The sequence below is a fragment of the Protopterus annectens genome, chromosome 2.part2 (genome assembly GCF_019279795.1).
Source record: "Protopterus annectens isolate FY-2018-M chromosome 2.part2, PAN1.0, whole genome shotgun sequence".
Lineage (NCBI taxonomy): Eukaryota > Metazoa > Chordata > Ceratodontiformes > Protopteridae > Protopterus > Protopterus annectens.
This window is the reverse complement of record NC_056730.1, coordinates 789,927,757-789,953,344: the sequence shown is the minus strand read 5'-3', so window position 1 is coordinate 789,953,344 and position 25,588 is coordinate 789,927,757.

The following is a 25,588-nucleotide window of genomic DNA, read 5'->3' as shown; positions in this document are numbered from 1 at the left end:
TGTAGGCAGTGCTTAGCCCTGTGCAAACAGGCTGTAACCCGCTCACTGCTGCTTCAAAGTTCTTACTCCCCCTTACCCCCAAGCTAATTTCTTTAAAAGACAAGAAAAAAGGGTTGATAGGTAAGTGGTGAAAAAGGGGCACAAAGAGGGAAAGACAGTAGGGAAATAGCTAGGGATGTGCAGGAAGGGTGTAGGGAAGGTCCATAGCTGTCCATTTCTTCTACAGAAATGGCTGTGCATATGCAATAAATTTGGAAGTACATTTGGGCACTCGCATCCCTGAGAGTGGAGTGAGGACAACAATAGTATGTTGTGATACCAATTAGAAACATTTACATGTGTCCAGTGGATACGAGTGTGAAATGGACAGCTTTGTATGGGGCATGCTTTTTTTGCGGGAACAGATTGCCTTTTTTTTCTTTTATGTTTAAGTGAGAGTGAGATGTTGGGGAAGGAGATTAGATATGATCAGGGAGGATAGGTTGGGTAGGATGACAGACAAAAAAAACAAGATGCGTACAGGGGTGGTATATGACACATGTTGGGGGGAAACACCTTAGATGGGCAGGGGTGTTTGGAAGTCACAAGCCCATGAGCCCACAAATGGATACAGTGGGACTGAGGTCCCCACCCATGGACAGTCACCACTGCACCTTCACAGCCCAGAAGGTGGTTGTGCTGGGGGCTGTGTAGGAGAGGCAGGCTCACCCTCTAGTTGCACCACTCGGCCCTCAAGCTGGCATAGGCGGTCTCGAATCTCCCTGTTGCACTCCTTACACACCACAGCCTGGACCATACCACGGGTGACAGGTTCCTGTCTGCTCCCGCTCCCAGGGTTGGGGGCCGAGCCCCATTCCCTGCGGCGGTTCCACCTGAAGGTGGTGCAGGGCCAGTGGATGAGGAGGTCCCAGGCTGGGCCCCAGATTTGCTGGTGCCCAGTGCCATAGTCAGCTGAGGTGGGACAGGTGGGTCTGCTGGGATTGGCCTTCCCATACGAGCTATGCTGTAGCATGTTTAAGGCAGATATGGGTTAGTAATAGTCAACAGCATTCACAATTAGGTATAACAACATGCACAGGTATTCCAATTACCCAGGGCACCAGATATAAATTGTTGCAAAGCAGGCAGAACACATGCATATATGGGTAAATAGTGGCCATTACAACAACATGCAGGTTTCATTGATGGCACTAGGTTTAGCAATATCGGAGTATTTTAACATGGCACATGCATAATAACAGATGTGAATATTTATAAACCAATACATATGTCCCAACAAAGGTTAGGAGTGTAGACATACCAAATGAGTTGTGTAAATTGGTTATTTTTACGCATATGGTAGTGGTGAGAGAGAGAGAGTTCAATTAACAACTAATAAATTCTTGTAGTTTTCACAACATTCATAGTCACTGTAGTGGTCTGTCTCTTACATGTATTATTACACTACCCAATGGCGTTATATTGTACAATGGTATGTTTGTAGATCAGTATGTATGGGACCTGTGTCTTATGTACAGACTTGACTAGATGCAGATGTTAATGCAACATGTTTTGAGACTGCTCTCATACACTTTGGGTGAGATGCTGGGATGACAGGTATGTTTCTATGTACATTTTCTGACTATGTACAAGTCTGACTATCAGTTATATGTCATTAACAGCTACCTACATTTCTTGGATCATCACACTAATTTGTCAGGGGAACAGGGCAAAAGGCAGGTGATGTGGGCCATTTATCAGGACATACTGGACAGATTGGAACAGTTGAGGGGTATGAATATGCATACCACTCTCTATTTAAGCATTCTAGCAAAATCTGTACAGTTGTTAAGTGTAAATATGCATACAGCTTTCTCTCTGAACATTCTAACAGACTGTATGCAGTTGTGTAGAATGATTATGCATACAACTTACCAGTGCTCCTGGGATCCAAAACCCTGCTGTGTGACAAAAGCATTGCAGTTAAGATCACTGTACACTATGCTATCAGGCAATTGTGATGCTTTGAAATGTATTTTGCTAATATGACTGACCTGTTTGCACTTCCGACATTGTTATGCAGCACTTCATACACATTTTATCTGCATACCACAGTGTTGGTAAAACTGCTTACTACAACAGTACTATTTAATAACTGAAACAGTACAATAACATATGACTGCAGAGTAAACAGAAGCAATGCAGGGATTACACCTTTATTTGCAGTATATTACACAATTCTGTATACTGGTACACACTTTTTGAGGCTCTTACATTTATTTTGTATGACAGTACATGCAGGCTATTTACTAACCTGACTCGCGACGCATCCTTTGCAGCCTAGCATCATAAGCTTACTGGTTCGCAGCACGCTCATCAGCTGTCAGAGAAGTACAGTGATATTTAGCCATACCTATCCATAGTATTCACAAGCTAGGCAATTATTAACTATGTAGTGGAAGGAGTACTTACTCAGTTCTGGGTCATTCTGCGTCTGCCTTGTTTCCTGACACCACTGTTCCAGGACATCTCCCCTCCACCGCTTCAGGTATGCATGGTGGTGCCTAACCTGCTTACCAGTCCTGGGGATACCTGTGGCACTAGTCAGGTCATGGGCGAGACTGTCCTAGGCCTACGCTTTGTACTGTGAGCCCTGGTACTAGCCCTGCAGTAGTCTCCTGTCATGGTGCTTTACCAGGACCCATACTATGAATTTGGACTCCTGGATGCCCCAGCGCTGTGCTCTAAAGTGAGCATCTTATCCCACTCCAGCCATTCTGCCTGCAGGGGGATGCTCCAACCAGTTATGAGCCGTATTCCCACCTCTTCAATTTAAGTAGGGCCAGATTCCTGCACTTTTCCATAATTGGCCGGTTTCGTAAAGGCTAAGCTATGGGCACACCTGCTTACTTTAGGTTGGCACTGCTTAAAGAGGTGTACCTGTGGGCATATTGTACTGGCTTCCTTACACATTGCTTACAATTACTTAGTTGGGCTGTGCTGCATTGCTTATTGGTTATCTAGCATTATATTTGACTTTTCTCAATGATGTCTTACTCATTACAGGCTATATATGTGTCAGATATCCGTCATTCATGTGTACATACACTGTATGGGGTCCTGGGGAATTCAGAACCTTATTAAAGTGACACCTCAACTCTATGTTTACTGCAGTACTCCAATTCACATATTTATGGTTTGTGGCAGGTTATAGAACATTACAGTGTACACAGAGTCAGTTCACATATTTGATTTGTTTCCCTGTTGTGAGGATTAGTTTGCTGATACCTCCTTTATATGTATTGTTATCATGGCGTAGTTGTTTATTACTATGACTGTGATGTACAGGGTCCTGCGTTCTAGCCTTGCAAAGGCTGGTTATTTTGTTGCTGGCCAGAACATGAGCTGTTGGGCACAGAGTGATTAAGGCACTTTAAAGCAGTTGTCAGTGAGTTTGCGTGGGTTTGATTGGAGCTAAGCAATGCTAACCTCTGGTTACAGTTTCTTACACTCAGTTAGCCTCTACATTTCTTCACCAGTGTGATACACGCATACCGGCGCCAAAACAGGCTTACACCCGTTTGCTCTTGCACTTGCCAATGCACTGCATTTGGTGTTTGCATCTGACACTCACACCCCTGGGTGGGAGTGAGGACTATGATATTACCTTGTGATGCCTATTACATCGGATTACATGCCTACAGTATTGAAAATGGCTGCCCATTAGGCATAAGCATGCCAGCCAACTGTACGGCATCCGCGGCTTGTCCAGAGTTTGCTTCATACTATTGGTGTGTTCCTCTTACAATCTGCACCTGTCTGGCTAATACCTGGGAACTGACACCATTAAATACACACAAGTAATTGGGTTTCAGAACCCACATCCTTCAGCCAAGTCATGCTACTGCATACCTATTATTCTATCATCTTTCTAAGGTTGTAAGTGGAATATGTGCTTTCTGTCCCTATCAGACCTCTCAAACGATTGGAGACAAATATCAACTGAATCAGGGACAAGTCATGACAACATCAGGGACACATTTAAAATATTATTGCTATTAACTTGAAACATTGACAGACTCAGAGCATATGAGATAATACACATTTTCTGAGATAAAATAAGTTTATAACTCTTAATTATTGTCATTATTCATTATGTGTAATTCACCACCTTTCCTCCAAAAGTCACTAGTTTTAGGAGTGATTAAGAGGGACAGAGTTCAAATTTGAGTCAAAATCAAGGACATCCCTGGAAATCATGGAGAGTTGAGAGGTATGGTCCCTATTTGTTCCCCCAACAGTTTATGTCCTGTCCAGTGGATTTGCTCTTAGAGGTTGAGAGGTATAGGCGTACGCTCTGCCCATTTCGGAATATTACTTACATCCCCGGGGCGGTCCTAATATGACTGCTCAAGCCAACACCTGCACACCTAGGCCCATAATTGCATACCCATAGTTCCCCCACCTGCCCCTCCTCTACAGCACTGATCCTTACTGCGGGTGCAGGTGGGGTATAAACACACCACTACACACTGCCCACTCTCCACGTGTCGAGACATATGTCGTATGTTGTGTCGACCCATGGGTTATCAGGCTTGCACAACCTACTGGTCCATGTATGTCTACAGCCTGGTTTGATGAATCATTACAGGGACTGACTCCGATGATCGGTAATTTTTGGGGTGTCCCACAAGGGACATTGATGTCTTTGTTTCAAGATTAGACTTGGCAGGTCTTTCCCACTGGTAGTATCCTGCTGGTGGTCTGGCAAGCAGTGGTGTGTTTACTTTTATTGTGTGTCTGTATGTCTCACCGGTCTAGCTGTGGGGGGGGGGGGGGGTTGATGCTAAGTGTTACACATTTGGACCCATCACCCCCATATGCATGGCCTGTGAACATATGTAATTCGTAACTGCTGTATCATATCCTAGCTATATACATGTGTATATTTACAGACACATACACACACACACACACACACACACACACACACACACACATATATATATATATATATATATATATATATATATATATATATATATATATATATATACATTACTATATACAGATATATCTGTATATGTATGCATACATGTATATATTTATATATTGCTGTCTATATATATATGTAATGACATATGGGTGTATGTAACGACATATGGGTCTATGGGTGTCTGCATATGTATACATCTATATGTGGGTATGTATATGTATTCTGTCTCTGTATGTATACATTTGTACTATCGAGAGGGAGAGGTATATCTCTATGTCGCTATGGGTAGATATACATGCACAAACCTCTACATATATACATCTACATCTGGTTATTCCGTTCCTTGCCATGTAGATTACACTTTGCTGCAGTGGGACTCGTAGTGGGTGTGGCTGCTCATTGGGCGACGCCTCTGCCCAATGAACACTTTTGCTTACATCCCTGGAGCTGTCCATATAGTCCCACATCAGCCAACACCTGCACACCTAGACCCATAACAAGCTACCCATAGTTCCCCCATCCGCACCTCCTCCACAGCACCCATTCTTACTCTGGGTCCTGGTCGGGTCTGAAAACACCATTACATGCTGCCCACTCTCCACTTCACGGGAACCATGTCATACATTGTCTCGGTCCATGGGTCATCAGGCTTTCCCACCCTTGTATTCTGGGTATGTACACACCCCAACCAAAATGGTCAGAGTATCACCTTCCTTTGGTTATATGTCAATTTTTGGGGAGTCCCGCAAGGGATGCTCCTGTCTGTGTTCCAAGATTAGATTTCACGGGTGCAGTGCACCCCCCCCCCCCCGGTTGTATCCTGCCTGTGGTCTGGGGAGCAGTGGACTATTTACATTGTTTGCAGGTTTGTGTGTATGTTTCATGTGTCCGGCTGGGGGGGGGGGTGGAAGTTCATGCTACGTGTTTCATGTTTCTTGCTTGGGCCCCTCACTTCCATTGGCATAGCCTTTGAACATATGTCATTCTTGTGTGCTGTTTCCTATTATAGCTGTATATCTGTGTATATCTATGCACACACACACACACACACACACACACACACACACACACACACACACACACACATATACATATATATATATATATATATATATATATATAAATATATATGTTTATATATGTATATGTATATGTCTGCAACTATATATATATATATATATATATATATATATATATATATATTTATATTTATAGTAATATATATATATATATATATATATATATATATATATATATTATAAATAAATAAATATATATGTTTATATACGTATATGTATATGTCTGCAACTATATATATATATATATATATATATATATATATATATATATATATATATATATATATATATTTATATGTATAGTAATATATATATACATATATATATATATATATATATATATGTGTGTGTGTGTGTGTGTGTCTGTAAAGCAATGCATACCCTGCGCAAATGCACATACAAACACTTAATGGTGTTTATATATGCTTAAACCTGCTTACTAGTGCCTTATTCATTATGACACTGACACTTCACTCCAATTCACTTTTAATTGTTATTATTCAAGTTATACAGCAGACAGATGTCGAAATATGTTCATATACAGATTACCGATGGAAATGTGCTGCAGTGGGATTCGGAACCGGAATGTCTGTTCGTTAGGTGGATGCTCTAACCAATACACTATTGCTGTGCTGCTTCATTTGCATATATACCCATATACCCATGACTCCTAGTTCCCCAAACACCCACCCCAACACTTCACTAACACAGCAGTCATCCATTCTCCATTTGTATATGCGGTGTATCCACACCACTACACATTGGCCATTCCCTACTCCTGTAGACCCATCCCATGGGTTGACTCACTCCACATATCCTCAGAAATCCCATACTTTTAGTCCACAAACATTGTTGACTTGAGCGACCAATAGGACACTATTCACAATTTTCAGATTGTCCCACATGGGACACACGTCTTTATTTCAAGATTAGACTCTATATTTCATTATATCCTTACTCCCGTTAACATGACACTACAATAAATGTTTTATTATTATTTTTTATTATATTATTTTACATTTGTTGACCAGGCTAGTCCAGCTTGATATATGTCCACTTTCAGTGGAGGCCTGGGGAGAAAAGCTCCAAAAACAACAAAATAATAGACCAAGACAATGATATTTACAATAGAAATTGGTACATTACAAAGCTTTATAACATATTACATATCTAGGATTTTAGATTCTGTATTCCAATAGGGAAAAACCAGATGTAAATAAACCTAAATGCAACAGTAGTTTGTAATAATAATGCAAATTATATCTAAGAGATACTATATATTCTAAAGTCACACAAAAATATCAAAAGAAAAACGCTAGAGTTAAGTGGTTAGAGTATTCATTAGCAAAGTACAAGGATACAATTATAATGTTCAGTCTCACAAGAGTTCTGGTCTTATATGAAAATGGTTAATCATTCAATTGTATATACATATTTACATGAGGAATAATCCTCAGAATGGTCAAGCATGCTATTATCAGCGAGTAAACACAAGATAATGCTCATAAGAGGCTAGGAATCAAGGGAGTCCAGAAAAGGGTTTGTTGGTTAGTCTGGATTATCACAGGGGCATAGCCAGTGTGATTTGAGGTAGGGTTTGAGCTTGCTTTTAAATAGGTTAACTGAGGATAGTGAGGTTAGTTGACTTGGGAGGCTGTTCCAGGTTTTACCTACTCTATTAGGGAACAGGGTGTCACCAGCTGAATTATTGGATTTAGATATTTGTACAAGTAGTTTGTTAAATGAGCATAGGGTTTTGAGGTAGTTATAGGGGGTGACTAGGGACATAAGTGTGGGTGTATTTTGAGGTTGATACAGGATCTTGTGGGCTACTATTAGTTGACTGAAAAGCATTAGATTTGGCAATTCTAACCATCCAAATTGATTCAGATTGATACAGTGATGAGTTCTATAGGAGGACTCAGCTGCAAATCTGGCAATATTTTTGTAGGAGGATGACAGTTAGCTCAGATTACTTCTGCATATTTTGCTATAGATAGGGGAGGCATAGAGCAGGGTAGAGATAAGGTGGGTGCGAGCAATGGTGACCCTGGCTAGAGGAGTTAGAAAGGGTTTGATCCTGTAGAGGGAACCTAGTTTCTTATTCACTGTTTTTATGGTGTTATTAATGTGAGGCCCATAAGACAAGTTATTATCTATTAGTACTCCGAGTAGTTTGGTGGTTGGCTCTGGAGATATTATAGTTCCATTATTTGAAGTGACAGTAAAATTAAGTGGGGAGGTTCTGCGGGTGGGGGTGAATAGTAGCATTTTTGTTTTTTTGGGGTTTAAGATGACACCTATGTAGAAGCCAATTTTCAACTGTGCTAAAGGTCTTTTAGGTTAGTGACTGAAGTTCTGATTGGGAAATAGCAGAGCATATAAGTGTGCAGTCTTCTGCGTATTGGATACAGTCAGCTTGTGGAATTACAGAATGGTGGTCATTTGTAAAGATGGAGAAGAGTAAAGGACCCAGCCCATCCAACTCTGACAGGCCTATATCCATAATTTCATACCCATAGTTCTTCCACCCCACCCGAGTTCGACATACACGCATACCATCCATTGTCCAGTTGCTATCACAGCCATGACACATCTCCACACATTGCCCTCTCCCGAGCGTTAGGGGCCCTACACACATGTTGTCCCAACCCATGTATGGGTATGCTCTTCCACCATTTAGTCCTTGAACATACCTGCCCTTGCTTGTGTAATGGTCGGAGGTCCAATCATCCTATCAATTTTTGGGTAGTCCCACCAGGGACTACCCTCTGATTGTTTGTAAAGTAGACTTAGCAGATCGGCAATGTTACTCCCACTGGTAGTATCCTGCCTGTGGTGTGAGTAGCAGTGCTTTGCTCACTCCTGCACAGCTTGATATGACATACACTGACAGCACTAAATAATACTGGAGTTGCTGTTGATTTCCTTCTCATTCCTTTTTTATGCTTTATTGTCACGACTTTCATTCTTCATATATATATATATATATATATATATATATATATATATATATATATATCTGTACATACTTATATACATTTCCTAGGCTGGGCACTGCTTACACCCATGCAAACACACTCATACTTGCTTACTGGTACTTATATATATTTACTATTGCTTATTTGTGCTTACACCTGCTTACTAGTGCCTTATTCATTATGACAGTACCACTTTGATTGAATGAAATTTTGTTAAACATTTCATGCGGTACTCCAGTTCACATTTACATATTATTATGTAGGTTTTACAGCAAAACGACATTCATTCCACATGGAAAATGATATGTGCTATAGTTGGACTTGAACCGTGAATGCCTGTTCATTAGGCGATTGCGCTAACTACTACACTATTGACGTTAACATTGAGTCCACATGTTTTTCTCTATTTGAATGATTTTGATGTGTAAGCTACGCTCAGCAGGTGGCAGCGATATGCAAACTCACTGTGCTTTGCTTACACTTGCGATATTGCAGCAATACAAATGTAAAATAAGGACACGGGGAATCTAATCGTGAAAGTTCTAGGGATGGGGCTCAGCTATCCACTATGTGCTTGTGTGTTTACTACTTCGGCTTTATTTCAGTGTCCATGGACACTCTTGTATGCTTAGCATACATTTCGGTATCCACGGACACTGAATTACTGGCTTACTATTAGAGATGGGCTCTAATAGTAAGCATAGTAGGTTGTGCAACTGTGGGGGCATGTTTACACCTCCGTAGAACACTTGTAAACACCCCCTGCACTCACACACATTTCCTGTGCATGTCAAGGGTACGGTGGTGCGCACTCATAAATATTCATATGGCGCTGCTGCACCATCTGTAATGAGGACGCTCGGCACAAGGCTAAAACTGTCCTTCCGCCGAGCTTCATGAATCCTGGGGACGGTCTTCCTTACAGATCCCATTTTGCAGTGCTTTGCTGTTCAGTTTAGCTAAATGATGATATTACCATGAAAGAAACTGAGAGTGTCATACCTTCATAATGCACTGTATATATAGAAGTAGAAAGTTAGTGTTTGCCATTGGTCGATTGATCAGTGCTTAAAATGTTGTCACAGGAAGGTCGCTCTCATCTTGTAAAATAATGATTAGACTACGAGGAGTGGCAGAAGGTGAATATTGTCTTTTTATCACTTCACTCTTTTCTGAGTTTCTACAGTCTCACAGTTGGTAAATATGTATGTATGATTCTCTTACGAAATACTGAATTCTCAAAAATGCAAACAAAAAAGACTGATGTTTTAGATATGATCAAAAATTAATGAAAAGGAAACAGAAAAAAAAAAACAATATTTTGTGCAGAGGGAACAAGCCCTCTGCTCTCCCACACCCTATACTAACTACATATATCAATTTTAAGATCACACAATAGTGGGAAAAGGACATATTCCCAGACCCAGCAGTACCTCAAGCTTGTACATAGAGCAGATGCAAACAAGAAAACAAAGAGAAAAGAAAGTTAACACTTTAGCATTCACTCTTACATATTAAAATGCATCTACAGACATACACACACACACACACACACACACACACACACACACACACACACACACACACACACACACACACACACATGTACATATATATATATATATATATATATATATATATATATATATATATATACATAAATATGTATGTATATGGGTCTACTTCAAAGTATCGAATGACCACATCATTGAAGATGAAGTTATCACGACACTGGTAAAACTTTAAAACATCGAACATGTGGAACCCTGAAAGTTATCCCTGGGAAAAGAACCATGGGGTGTTTGACCCCCCACACCCCCCTAACTAAATATACCAACTCCAAGATCACACTACAGTGGGGAATGGCCAAGTGGTTCTTTTCCCGGGGTTTTATTTTTGATGTTCTGGGTGTTTTAAAGTTTCACTGATGTTGTCTCGATGATGTCATCTTCAATGATGTGGTCTTTCGATATTTTCAGGTAGACCCAGCTATATATATATATATATATATATATATATATATATATATATATAGTTATATGAATAAATGCTGTACTGAAATTGTTTTCCATCGGTGATACATTTGATTGAATAATATATCATTTGAAGTTCATTATATCAACCATTACATAATTACATAATTCCTGGGATTTTCCATTTTCTTTGTGTTTGTGCAACCCTGGAGTTAGTATGTTTAGATTCCGGGGATGTGGGAATAGGCGTGGAGACCAAAGTCTTCCACATAAAAGTTGTTTTTTTTTTCCTTTTTTGTAATCTGAAATGTAGCCCATTGGTTTATAGATGTGATTTCTTTTTTTTTTGTTGATTGTAGTTGAGATTAATGGTAATCTCTTAGTGTATGTTGATCAGACTCACTTGAAATTATACATTATAAATTCATTGTGCGTTGTTGCCTCCATATGTGAGGTGCAGGGGTATTGCCCCCCTACAGATAATTATTTTTGTGTTTTGTGACCCTGGATGTAGCACTGATATAAGTAGTGACCTCCCAAAATTTTAGATATTTGGGTTTGAATAATCATGTGTGGGTTAAACATGAGTTGATTATTTATAGGAAATCTACACAGAATATGTAGATTGAATGTATGCTACCTGGGGCACAGAGTAAAATGTTGTCTATCAGAAAATTATTCCCATAACACATTGATATGCCACTTCTACTTTTATAACAGCACTTCTGTATATATAAAATATTGTTCAATGGTTTAGAAGTTGCATTTGAATAATGTTGGATGAAAGAACATTTACTGCTGTGCATCATTGCTTTTTAAATCTGTTAGCATATATGCATTATAATTAAGTAACATAAAATGCACATTTTATAGAGACGATTAACCATGACATTAAAAATTCTACTGAAGTTCTGCCCTTGGTCTTTACTGAGAAATTGCATTAGCTAGTGTATGAGTGATTTACTTTTCTCCATTTTATAATTAATGACCACTGATATAAAATGATGGTTTAAAAGAACACAAAGTGAGTATGACATTTCTTACTCTAAAATGTCTTTTTTTTCTAATGCAAGTCTGCAGGGAATTGTTGGCATTGTTCTGAAGGCTATTTGCACTTAAGCAGGTTAGATGACTCAAGGGAAATGGTTTGTTCTTTCGTTCTTAGAAATGACTGCCTAAAGTTTCATTTTATATGTCTTTTGGAACAACATTCAATATTTTTTTCCTTAGAAAAAGAAAATGCAATTCACTTACACTCTTGAGAAGAAGAAAGCCGTATCAAGAGACCTTGTAATTTACAATACATGTAAGCAAGTGACTAGATTTGCCCCAGCATTTAGTATTGTAAGCAGTTAAAGGTTTTGATTACTTTGACCACCTTCTTTTAAAAAACAAGACCATGCAGATAATTTTTATTTACCATATAGTTAATTTATAAAATATTTTGGCAAATGGTTTGTAATTAATTTTAACTAGTTTAAATGTATACAATAGCTACTTGCTTTAGTTAAATATAGTTAAATATATACAGTGTTTTGTTACTCATTCATTAAAGTAGTGTAAGTAATCTCTGTCATCCAGTTCATGGCTAGAATGGAATGGAGCCAATCCAGGCAAGCAGTGAAAGCAAAACAGGAACTGTTCCCAAATGAGACCCTAATCTATAAAATGGTGTGCCGACTCACATATCCACTCTTACATGCACATCTAGGGGCAGTTTAACATTGTAAACCAACCTTCCAGGAATTCCTTGGAATAAGGATGGAATGGAAACTAGAGGCCCCGATGGGATCTGTGCAAATGTAAGTAGAACATATGGGCTGAGAACCACAGAGATGTGATTCACTCCTGTAAAATGCTTGCACAGCTTGGAGGCGCTGTGTGCTAACATAAACATTTATTATGTCTCCAAAGAGAGCAGACAATATTTCCATGCAGGTAGCTGTGTTCCAAAGTGCAAATGTGAGCAACACAACAAATACACAAGCAGACATATTAGCATATCTACATAGTGAAATATGAACAGAGAAGTGCTAGACAGACTCCGTAGAATGGTTTTTCGCCTTTTTTATGTGAACCTCATTAGAATAGAAATGTGAATTTACAGACTGTTGCATCTTGAAAAAGAGCAGTACATATATATTCTATACTGTGTATGATGGCATATCTCTCACAATAATGGTACAGAATGGGTAATAAAGGTATATAACCATACAGTACTTACAACTCCAGTATTATGATTTCCAGATATCAGATGTCTGTCAGATGCATGAAACTGAAAGAAAAAGATGTATATGAAAATAGAAGAATGGGGAAGGTAGAAGGCACAGGGGCATGGAGACAAGAAACACACAGGACTGTGCAGGATGGAGAAGTTAAAGAATAGCAACTTGATTTTGTGGGGGTAGAATCTTTTTTTTTTCTTTATACAGAGCAGTGGAATAAAAAGAAGGGGATTATATCTCTGCGCAAGGACACACACACACACATACACACACACACACACACACACACACACACACACACACACACACACACACACACACACACACACACACACACACACAATAACAACAATAACACAGACAAATAGGAATGGATGTGCCCTAACATAGATTGGGAAGAGTTGTGTAAGTACATTTTATGTGTTAGGAAACAAGAGGAATTGGTGATAATAGACTGGGGAAAGGGTGAGAAGTATGCAGTAGTGTTGCAGAGATGCATTATTGTGATCCATGACTACATGATGGATCAGTGCTGTTAATGGAATAGGCCACACCTTCCTCTGGTGACTTCATGGCCTGGTTTTGCTGAATTTGCATTCAATTCCAGGATGCTCTCCATCTGGGTCATGTGCCTGCCCACTGATCATAACACTACAGCCTCCACCACAAGCTCCAACTATAGCTAGGTTACTTTGGTCAATGGTGCCATGTTACCTGCAAGTGGTGGACCAGGACCCTTCTCCACTGATGCACTACCAGTCTCATCAGCTTCACTCTCCTCATTACAACTTAAGCAGGAGTAGACTATTGTTGAGGTGTCTGCTGAGCATATCTACCTTTTGTACGTGGAAGGAAGAGGCATAATGAGAATTTTTACATAAATGAATATATCCTGCCAGAGGACTGAATGTATTTAAAATACATATCATTATCTCTTAGTGGAACAAACCCTGGCTGGTTGGCTGCTGACCTGGAATGTCTCCTGTAGCACATAACACAGTTTTTGTCTCAATCAGCTTATGCTAAAACAGAAAAGGTCAAATCAAAGAAGTACGTTGGGTGCAAACACAAGGTGCTAGGACAGCGATGACAACCTATATCCCCTGCGTATGTTCCAAAACGAGTGTAATAGACAGCAGGTAGATGTCTGACCCAAGTATATCTGTTAACATACCTATACATAGAATAAGATTCCTCAGCAACTTCAAAAATAACACCCACCATAACACATGCAGCCATGTCTCATGGCATCTCAGCTTGTAAGCCTATAAGGCAAACCATCACAAAACACAACAATTTGGTTACAGGTGTCTCCATTGTGAGACAGACAAACATCCCACTCATCAGGCTTTGCAAGGAAAGAGTCAAAATCAGCTGCCTGTCAGGGATCAGGATCCATCAGATTACACCCGCACTCAAGTCACTGAATTGCAGGTATGTGTATCAATTCATTAATTGTCCATGTGGGTGTAAATGACCTGAAGTATTCCTCCCTGTATGATATGAAAAGAGACATGATGGAGATCTCTGAATATGTGTCCCTGCCTTGTATGAGCATAGCACTGAGCAGAAGTCTATCTTCTCTAAGGATAGTGCCAAACTATGAACAGAGGATAACTGACTCTAATAATTGACTTAGTTATAATGTCATTAAAGGGGGGTATAATATTTGTCAGCCTGGGAGAACATGGTTGGCAGACCACACTGCTTTGCCAGGGATGGCTTGCACCTGTCACTTCTAGTCTTGTGAATATTGGATAAAACTCGGTCCACCTCATGGTGTCTTATTTTAGAGATTGCCAGACATTTAAAATTTCCAAAACAGCAAAACCAAACCAAGAAAATTTGAAGGTGTTACTTCTGAATAATAGGTGTCTAAACAGGAAACTCCAGTCCCTGAAAGCTGTCCTCACCCTTGAGAATGCAATTTGCAATTACTGAGACATGGTTTAAAACTACTGAGATTATCCCAGCAGTGCAAGGCTGTAATGTCTTTCACACATTTAAACCAGCTTCTGTACAGGAAATGACAAAAGGTGGAAGCACATCTCAAGTTTACATAAAAAACAAAAACACCTAAAGGTTGATCAGGCAGTATGACACACTTGAGCTTCTCCATGTTTAGATTATAGGCAACGTTCATTGCCATATCCTTGCAAGTGTAAGGTCTGTCTCCCTCTGAGAGCCAGGAAACTCATAACACATAGTTAAATATACTGGAGACACTCCCATTGAACCCAACACCATATTTATGAGTGACTTTAAAAAACCCACTATAAAATGTGAATCTTACAGGACCCCAAGCATGCAGGCCCAAAGAATTCTGGACTGTGTAAGCATGAACATCCCAAATCAGCTAGTCCATATGCCAAATAGGGGTCTTAACATCCTTGACCTGGTCCTCACAAACAAAGGAGAACATTGTATCACCCTTAGTATAATGTCCTCACTGGTCAGTTCAGAACATAATGCTGTTTCCTTTGAAATAAAAATAAAACCCAAGATTCCAGCTGACCCTGGGACTTTTAGAATGGTTCTAAGGCAGACTTTCTACTATTAAGTGACACCGTGACAAAATTACCCCCCCCCCCCCCAAAAAAAAAAAAAAAACCTTGAGAGCCCTGCTGCTTATGCGGAATTGTCACAGAAACCATGAGCAATCATGTTTAGAGCTGCAGAGAGTTAGCTATACCTATCCAGAATAAGAATAGGACAAACACAAAAAACAAACACCCGGTGGAATCCCTGTATCAGTAAGTTGTATAACAAAAGGAAGAAAATCATGGCAAACTTATGGGTCTTATTCAAGCCTATGATAGCCAAATGTAAGGTAAGAATAGCTTCCCAGGCCAAGGGTAATCACAAGGCATTCATGAACTAATTGTTAATGGAGCCACCTGCCCCAGTCCAGAAGATATAACAAATCTATTGGCCAAGAAATTCATCTCCAGTTTTACCCCCCTTTCACCCCCAGACACCCCTCAGGAAATACCCTCAACCATAACTTCTTCAACTATCTTTTAGGAACAGGATTTCAATGCACTTTTCAAGGCCAAAAACACTGCATTGATGAGTCCTGATAATGCTTCAATAATGGTATGAAACATGACCTATCAGATCCACTTTTTAATCACAGCCTTCAGACAAGCTTCATTCTAAGTGAATGGAGGATTATTGCTGTCATCCATCTGCACAGAGGTTAGCATCTATAGACACAGGTAACTACAGACCCATATGTTTGACTAGTTATATATGCAAAGCCCTGGACAAAAATTATCTCGGAGCCAATATAAACAATTACTTAGGAAATCTTCAGATGCTGAACCCATCTAAGTTGTTTTTTTCTCATGGGCAAGCCATGCCTACTCAACCTGGTAAACTTCTTTGAGAAGTTCACTAAAACAATAGAGGAGGCAAAACAGTGTAAACTGCCCCACTTGGGCATTTTATATAAACTCTCAAAATTAGGTATAAACCTCTATGTCACCCACTGGATAGCCATCTGACTCACAGATATGACCCAAGAAGTTAGAATAGGGAAGTCTACTTGCATAAAGAGGACAGTCACTAGCAGAGTACCTCAAGGCTCGATACTGTGGCTGCTCCTTTTTGGTATTTAATTCTCTCAAGTCAAGGCCAATGTCAAGGGACTCTGCCTAATTTGGTATTTAGATGGATGCAAACTAAGCAGAGTCATAGAATCCCCTGATGACACAAATAGCCTCCAAGAAGGCCTGACACAGACTAATAAGTGGTACCCAAGCCAAAATGTAAAACCCAGTGCCAAGGAATACACAGTAGTATTCTTTAGAAAGATGGCTACCCGTGGAAACTGCCATACTGACAACACACCTCAAAGAGTAGACCTAATGGTCAGGGACACGTAGACAGCAACTTGGCCTTTGAGCATCATGAGTCTATGGTAGAAAAGAAATCACTGTATATTATGCAATGTATAAACAAAGGTATGGCATCTAAGTCCAAGGATGTCATTGTTCTGCTGTACTTTTCCCTTATCAGACCAGTCATTGAGAACAATGCCCCTTTTGATATGTACCTGGCCAGGTATACACAACAACTGTAGTGTCTGCAGAGGTTCCTCACAAAAAAAGATATATGGCCTAAACAACATGTCCTTTGTGGATCTCCTCAAAGCCCTGTCCCTGTACTTGATCTTCTATAGACTGCTGAGAGATGATCTGCTCCTTGCCTACAAAACATTCTGTTACCCCCACTCTGATGGACCTGTTGCACATCCGCAAGGCAATTTACTTTAGAATTACCTGATGTAGGGACCTAAACCTTGTCTGCAACAAAAATAGAACATTTTGCAGGGACAGGTCCATATCTCTCAACTGTCCAGATTTTTGCAAAATGTCCAGATGTTTGGCTCATATTTTGGGTCTGTTTCTCATAAAATTTGTGTTTTTTTGGTAAATCGCTGAGATGATCTGGGAATTGAAGTCACTAAATAATGACATGCAGTTGAGTTTCAGACTTCAAATCCTTTAGAAAATGTATGCTAAAACAAACCGTGTTACTGTATTAACTTTCTAAGTTATAAGAGAAATATTTAATATATGTCTCTACTTTTCGGCCTTTGGCCCACCATTTTGTTAGGCTGTGTCCAGATTTCTTGCATTAAGAGTTTGAGAGGTATGGACAAGTATGAGTCTCTGAGAGTACCTCTTCTCTTGAACAGGTTTCCCACTGAAGTGAAATAGAGCTCTTTCCTAACCCAGTTCAAGCATAACTGTGACCTGTGGATGGGAGATTTGGAAATTTACCCCTGGAATGCTACCAATCTCTCTAGTAGACAGAGACAGACTATAAATACTTGACCATTCATTTCCAAGCTTACATATGCCCTTTAAGATGTCCCTAGGATATCAAAACTTGTCTGATAAATTTGGGAAGTATGACTAGGCTTAGAAATGTCCCCTGGGGTGATTAGCCTGGTAATCACATATGAGTCTATATAGAAATATGTCTCTAGATACAAGGGGCATACCAGTTAGCGTCTTCTTCTCTTTTGGCTGTTCCCATTAGGGGTCACCACAGCGGATCATCTCTTTCCATTTCTTCCTGTCCTCGGCATATTGCCCTGTCACACCAACCACATGCATGTCCTCTCTCACCACATCCATAAACCTTATCTTAGGCCTTCCTCTTTTCCTCTTACCTGGCAGCTCCATCCTTAGCATCCTTTTCCCAATATACCCAGTTTCCCTCCTCAGCTCATGTCCAAACCAACACAATCTCGCCTCTCTGACTTTGTCTCCAAAGCATCCAACCTGAGCTGACTCTCTACTATACTGATTCCTAATCCTGTCCATCCTTGTCGCACCCATTGTAAATCATAACATCTTTAACTCTGCCACTTCCAGCTCTGACTCCTGCCTTTTTGTCAGTGCCACTGTCTCCAACCCTTACAACATAGCTGGTCTCACTACCCTCTTGTAGACCTTCTCTTTCACTCTTACTGGTACCCGTCTGTCACAAATAACTCCTGACACTCTTCTCCTCCCATTACACCCTGCCTGTACTGTCTTCTTCACCTCTCTTCCACACTCACCATTACTCTGAATTGTTAATCCCAAGTACTTAAACTCATCCACCTTCACCAACTCTACTCCCTGCATGCTCATCATTCCTCTATCCTCCCTCTCATTCACACACACATATTCTGTCTTAGTCATACTGACCTTAATTCCTTTCCTCTATAGAGCATATCTCCACCTCTACAGGGTCTCCTCAACCTGGTCCCTACTCTCACTACAGATCACAATGTCATCTGCAAACATCATAATCCATGGGGCCTCCTGTCTGATCTCATTTGTCAACCTGTCCATCACCATTGCAAATAAGAAAGAGCTCAGAGCGGATCCTTGATGTAATCCCATCTCCACCTTAAATGCATCTGTCACTTCCACTGCAGACTTCACCACTGTCACACTACCCTCGTACATATCCTTTACCACTCTTGCATACTTCTCTGCCACTCCTGTCTTCCTCATACAATGCCACAGCTCCTCTCTAGGCACCCTATCATATGCTTTCTCCAAGTCCACAAAGACGCAATTCAACTCCTTCTGACCCTCTCTATATTTCTCCATCAACACTCTCAGAGCAAATATTGCATCTGTAGTGCTCTTTCCTGGCATGAAACCATACTGCTGATCACTAATCATCACCTCCCCTCTTAACCTAGCTTCCACTACTGTTTCCCATAACTTCAAGCTGCTTCAACCAGTTACTTAATAAATTACTTCATAACTTCAACCAGTTAGCGTACAGATATATAAACAATGGAAAAAAATAATCTGATCACATAATAGGTCCTTGCAGAAACCACATTAAATGCAGCTGACAATAAATAATACTTTCTACCAATGACTCCACCAAAGAAGCACTGCATAGTAACATGCACACCTATTAGCACCAATAAACGAACCCCAAACTGATAAAATCACTAAAGCACTGGACTCCAAATGGCAGCAGTACTCCCAGCAACTTTATTCAAGTGTAGAATATAACGTAAACCATGTAAAAAGTACTGACAAGTACTGAAAACCGAGACTGCAAACGTACAAAAACAGAACTGTAGAAAAACAAGTAAATGTTAAGCGCTTTTCATCCGGATCCTATCTGGACTTCTTCAGACAAAGAATCAATGTTAAAATGCAATTTAAAAAACCTCGTCTTGTAATACTGACCTATCAGGTCCCAGTGTTCAAAATTTGAAATGTTTTAAAGCCATATTTACTGTTGCTCATGTGAGCATAATTAAAACATAAAAACTATTTAAAATACAATAAAATAAAATAACTACCATTAGTCCGAACATATTTTACGTCAGTTCCTTCTAATAATATAGTACACATTGTCAATAACTAGATCGGCAACCAATAAAACAACTTTGAATGGTATCCACTGTTTAAATGAATGACAACTAGGAATTAAGCATGATGTGGTTGATGAAGTGCTCCATTACTTGTGAACTTAAAGTTGTGCATTCAGAAGTCAATTTAAACCACCAAACATTAATTCATGAAGTGTTATAAGTTGTCTACTGTATTCATATAAAATAATGACCATCCTGTCTTCTAACATACAAAACAACTACTGTGTTGTGAGAATCCTTGCAAACAACTATTCTATTTAAACCGGAGTTTATGATAGTATTTATATTTAACATACATGGCAGATGTATGTAATGATAATGAATAAACATAAAACATGAACCATGAAGAATAAAAAAGAAGAATGTATGTACCCATATAAATAATACTGGTCTTAGTTTACAGATGAAGAAAAAATTGTTTAAAAACCCAGTTATCACTGTTCATCAAATAAAAGGGTGTCTATTTGCATGTTGTACTTGGTTGTCTGTATGTTTTGAAAACTTATGAAGACTAAAGTGTAAGCTATCCCTTTCACCTAAGTAAACTCTTAAGTTTCAGTACACATGCTATGGAACACATTTCATTCAGTCCTGGTTCATTACAAGCTTCTAAACGTAACTGCCAGTTAAGTTCACTTCTTTCTAATAGTAGTTTAACTAAACTATCATCTATATATTTTTTATTTTCGGTAACTTGGCTTATGTGGGAAATGATCCTAAATTTAAAGTTATGTTCAGAGTTGTAATCACAATGTCTAGCTAAAGCATTGTCTGTTTTCCTCTTTTTAATTGCATATACGTGTTCGTAAATCCAATCTCTCAGTTGACGGTCGGTTTTACCAACATAAAATGCTGGACATTGTTGACATTGGGCCAAGTATACAACCAATCTAGTATTACAGCTGTATGTTTCCCGAATATAAAAACTTTCCTTCCTAATAACGAAACATTCCCCACTATCTATGTAGCTGCAGTAGTTGCATATTCCACATTTATGTGTTCCTGCTTTGTTCTTTTTAGGTTTATAAGATGTTTCTAATAAGTTTTTCAAATTAAAACCATGTCTAAACATAATATTAGGGAATTCACCTGTCTTGTTAAATATATCCTTATCTATTGACAGGTAATACAAGTATTTTCTTACTGTTTTTTGAATGTCCATTGCTAAAGGGCTGCATGTGAAAATGAATGAAATAGAAAAACTTTTACTAGTATTTACAGGTTGTTCAAACGCTGTAAACACTCTCTCTCCCTGTACTGTGTCCATTACTTCAATATTAGTAACACTTGTTGGTGTTACCATACAGTTGTCCAAAATTGGTTTGTAGATCCCTAAATTCCTTTTTACTTTTACTTCATGGAAAATGTTTGATAAGAACCATGTAGGGTAACCTCTATGTGTGAACATTGCATGCAACAGCTTACATTCTTCATCAAAATCTTTTTCTGTACTTGTCATTCTAGCTGCATGTACCAGTTGCCCCTTAACAGCTGATTTTTTTTCTGGTGTAAGGGGTGAGAACTGGTAAAGTGCAAAAAAGAATTTGAATAGGTGTTCTTTCTGTAAATTTTTTGCAGTATATCTGCCTTCTTGTTTGTTTTTACATAATTCCACATCTAAGAATTGAATCTTATGTTCTTGAAAGTTTTTAGTAAACTTCAAGAAAATACCTGTTGAATTAAATAATTCCACTAAACTGTCAGCTGTAGAACTATCTCCATTAATTATAATGAAGATATCATCCAGGAATCTTGTGTAAAAAACATTTTTTTTCTTTCCATTGACTTTGAAAAATAAAGTTGGATTCCCAGTAGGCCATCCCCAAATTAGAGAAACTTGCTCCTACTGAGGACCCCATGGCTACTCCGATTTTCTGAAGGAACAGTCTATTGTTAAATGAGATATAATTATTTTTCAAAATAATGTCTAACAGTTGTTCTACCAACCTAGTGTGATTTTCAGTTGCCCCTTTGTTTTTTTTATAAACTCAATAACCCATTCTATGCCTAAATCTTGTGGTATAGATGAATATAAATCACATACATCAACTTCTTTATCCTCCTCACCCATCCATATATGGAGATCATCAGCATGGCAACATTGCAGGTCAACCTACCAATACTTGCACAGTTCCCCTGTCCTGCTCATTATCATGAACACTTCAGCCTGGTCATATCAGCATCCAGTTTAAAGAATACACCAGCACAGTGTCCCAGTGTGTCACCTGAAGTGACCGTGAAGGAGACAGAGCATTATCTCTGCATACTCTACACGCTATCTACTCTGCACTTGCAGAAATTTGTTCTCCATGCAGCATTCAAGTGTTCTGTGATGTGGACTTGCAGCAGTTTGCTCTCTATTCACCATACATTTGTTCTCCATGCACTATTCAGATGTTCTCTGCAGTGCATTTGCAGAAGTAGCAATTACTGCACAAACATCCTCCAGAAAAATGCAAGCACATTCCTTAAAAATAAATCTGTAGCTGTTAATCATACGTACAATGTGATTTCTGAATAATAGGTAGTTCAGCTTGAGGCCATGTAAAAGCTTGATATATGTATTCACAATGGTCTCTTTCATGAGCATGAAGCCATGGGATTTCACACGAGTTCAATTACTGAGATCCAATTTGAATCTGTATTAAATTGTAAACTGGCAACATTCTCAACACAATCAAAAAGGAAGAAAAATTGGTCCCAATGCAGGAATCCACAAGGAAAAAACAAAAATTGTCGACCACAGCGTTCAAATGAATGACAATGAAGGTACCATCCAAACCTCGGAGATGTGTAGACACAAATTCCACCATGAACCATTAAATAAAAATTGAATTTATTCACCATAGAACAGCAACAAGATTCAGCTAAATTCAGAAAACAACCAAGCAAACTTGGACTCATTCTCAACACACAAAACATTGAACCCAGAACAGAAAATGCCCAAATCAGACAAACAACAAAAAAGGTCTAAAACATATTTATTTATTTATTATTTATTTAGTTAGCTAGTTACATTTGTTTACTGGGGTAGTGCACTAATCTCAATGGACCTTTTGCAGACACAGCCTGGGTGAATAAGATCACATAAGAAATGAACAAAACATATTTAAAGACTCAATGATATGCTAAAAAAATACATAAGTAAATTTACAGATGCAAGAATATGCTAAAGCTTTTAACTCAAGAAGCAGTTAATGTCATAACATGGATGGAGGAATGGAATTATGCTTAGCAGAGCTTTATGGATAATATGTAGACAATGACTAAGGTGGTTCATGCTACAGGGGGAGCAGCATTTCATTGTACAGAGAGGTAAGAAGACATTACAAGAGGCAAGTGATAATAGCTGCAAGAAAGGATAACATGGGGACAGTACAGTGGAAAGGTGAGAGGTATGAAGAGGGAAGAGGAGTAGAAAGGAGAGACGTGTGAGAGATGCAAAGAGAAGAGGGAGGCAGGATGAATGAGAGTCAATAAGTAAAGACAAAATGATAGCATAAAGGATGAAATAAAGATAAAGGGGTGTGTGAGTGAGCTGCAGGGTAGGTAAAGTAACCTGAGTGCATGCAACTGCACTTTGCATAGGTGAAGAGGTGTGCCTTGAGCTGTTGTCTCAGGTCAGAGTACTTTTGGACATCTCAAATTGGCAGAGGAATAGAGTCTCATAGTTTAGGTGCTAGGATGAAGAATGCCCGGTCAATGCAATAAAGTTTACTTTTTGGAGATATCAGTGTGGTTTGAGCTTGAGAGATACCCATGCGATTATATATGGGGATTTTTGTGAAAAGTTTATGGGTAAGAGTGGATGATGTCTCAGGAGAAAGGGCTTTGTGAATTAGTAATCCTAGTATGAGGTTGGCTCACAAATGTCCTTGGAGCCATTTAGCTTTTGAGAGAGTTAGTCAGTGGTGTTCAGTATTGGGAGAGTTAGTAATGAGCCAGCAGAGTTTATTGGAGATAGTTTGACAGCAGTGGCATTTTAATTTGAGGCTGCAGCTATAATGGCAGTCCATATTCAAGTTGGGATAAGAGTATGCCTTTGTCTGTAGCAGCTTTGGCTAGCTTGGACAGAAGAAAAGATAGCTTGTTCACCTAGAATAATAGTGTGTTGATCTTTTTTTGAGTGTGTTTTAAATGTGTACTTGAAAGTTAAGAAATTGATTTAGCCAAATGCCAAGGTATTTGAAGGATGTGGTAGCTTCTGCAGTGGTATTGCTAACAACGTTAATACTAAGGAAGCTGGTACTTTGTCTATTTTTGGTTTGTTCCAAACAGCATTGCTTTTGTTTTTGAGGGATTGAGTATATGTTTCTGGCCTATTAGCCACTGTCTGTGGGTTTGGAGGTCATCTTGGAGCTGGGTTTGCATAACAGGGTGGTATTTCTTTGACCTGTAGACAACATGATATCTGCATATAGAATTTGAGGTATCTGAGGATGATAAGATAGGTGTTTATTGATAAAAACAGACAAGTCCTCTTGCACCCTCCTCCCACAGCTCCCTGATAATTATATATAACAACTCAGAGATCACACTACAGCTAGGAAAGATCAAAACCCCCACTTCCTGCTCTAACTTGATTATGGATATTCACTGTTTCAGGTTCAATGTTTTGTGAGTCAGTGATTTTGCCAGTTGACAACTTAAGTTAGCTCCACTACACTTCAAGCTGTAGATGAGTGACAATGAAATAAAACCATTCATAGTCATTCATCCCATTTCACATTTACTGTTTATATGCTAATCAAACAGATATAAGGCTAGACAACTGGATAATATGTTACTGTTGTCTATGCTAACTCTTACAGGTTTAGAAATCTATTTTGGAGATATAGGCAGCATTTCTTGGTGTTATAGCAGCACATGGGTATGACAAGTTGATTTTGTTTGTCTTCCTAAGGATATGCACAATTGTACTGGCAGAGAGTTTACATAAGCCTAACACTATCAAAATATGTATCCTCATAAGTCATGTATATACTTATGCTAATGGCAGCAAGTCTGCCCATGCTATCAAGACAACATGTCCCTTCATATATGCCAATTCCTGTGGAAATATGTCTTGTTTACAGTATGGTGCACTATGATGTTGAATATAGTATTGTTATGTATAGTCCTACATATCTGTACTACAGACTGCACAGATTCTTGCATTATATTTCAGGACTGCTCTTCATAAAAGTTTGGTTTCTGGCAAAATCATAAAAGATTGTAGTCACTAAATAAGGACAGACATTTGAGTTTCAGACTTCATATTCTACAGAAAATGCATGGTAATGCAGAAGCTGTTATTCTATCAACTTTTTATGTTTGCAAGAGCAATATATAAAATCTGTCCCTGATTTTTGATGTTTCTCACCTCCCACGAATTTTGACTTTGTTCAGATTTCTTGCATTATGTCACCTGTTTTTCTTCATTAGTATCTTAGTGTTGCACAAGGGATGACT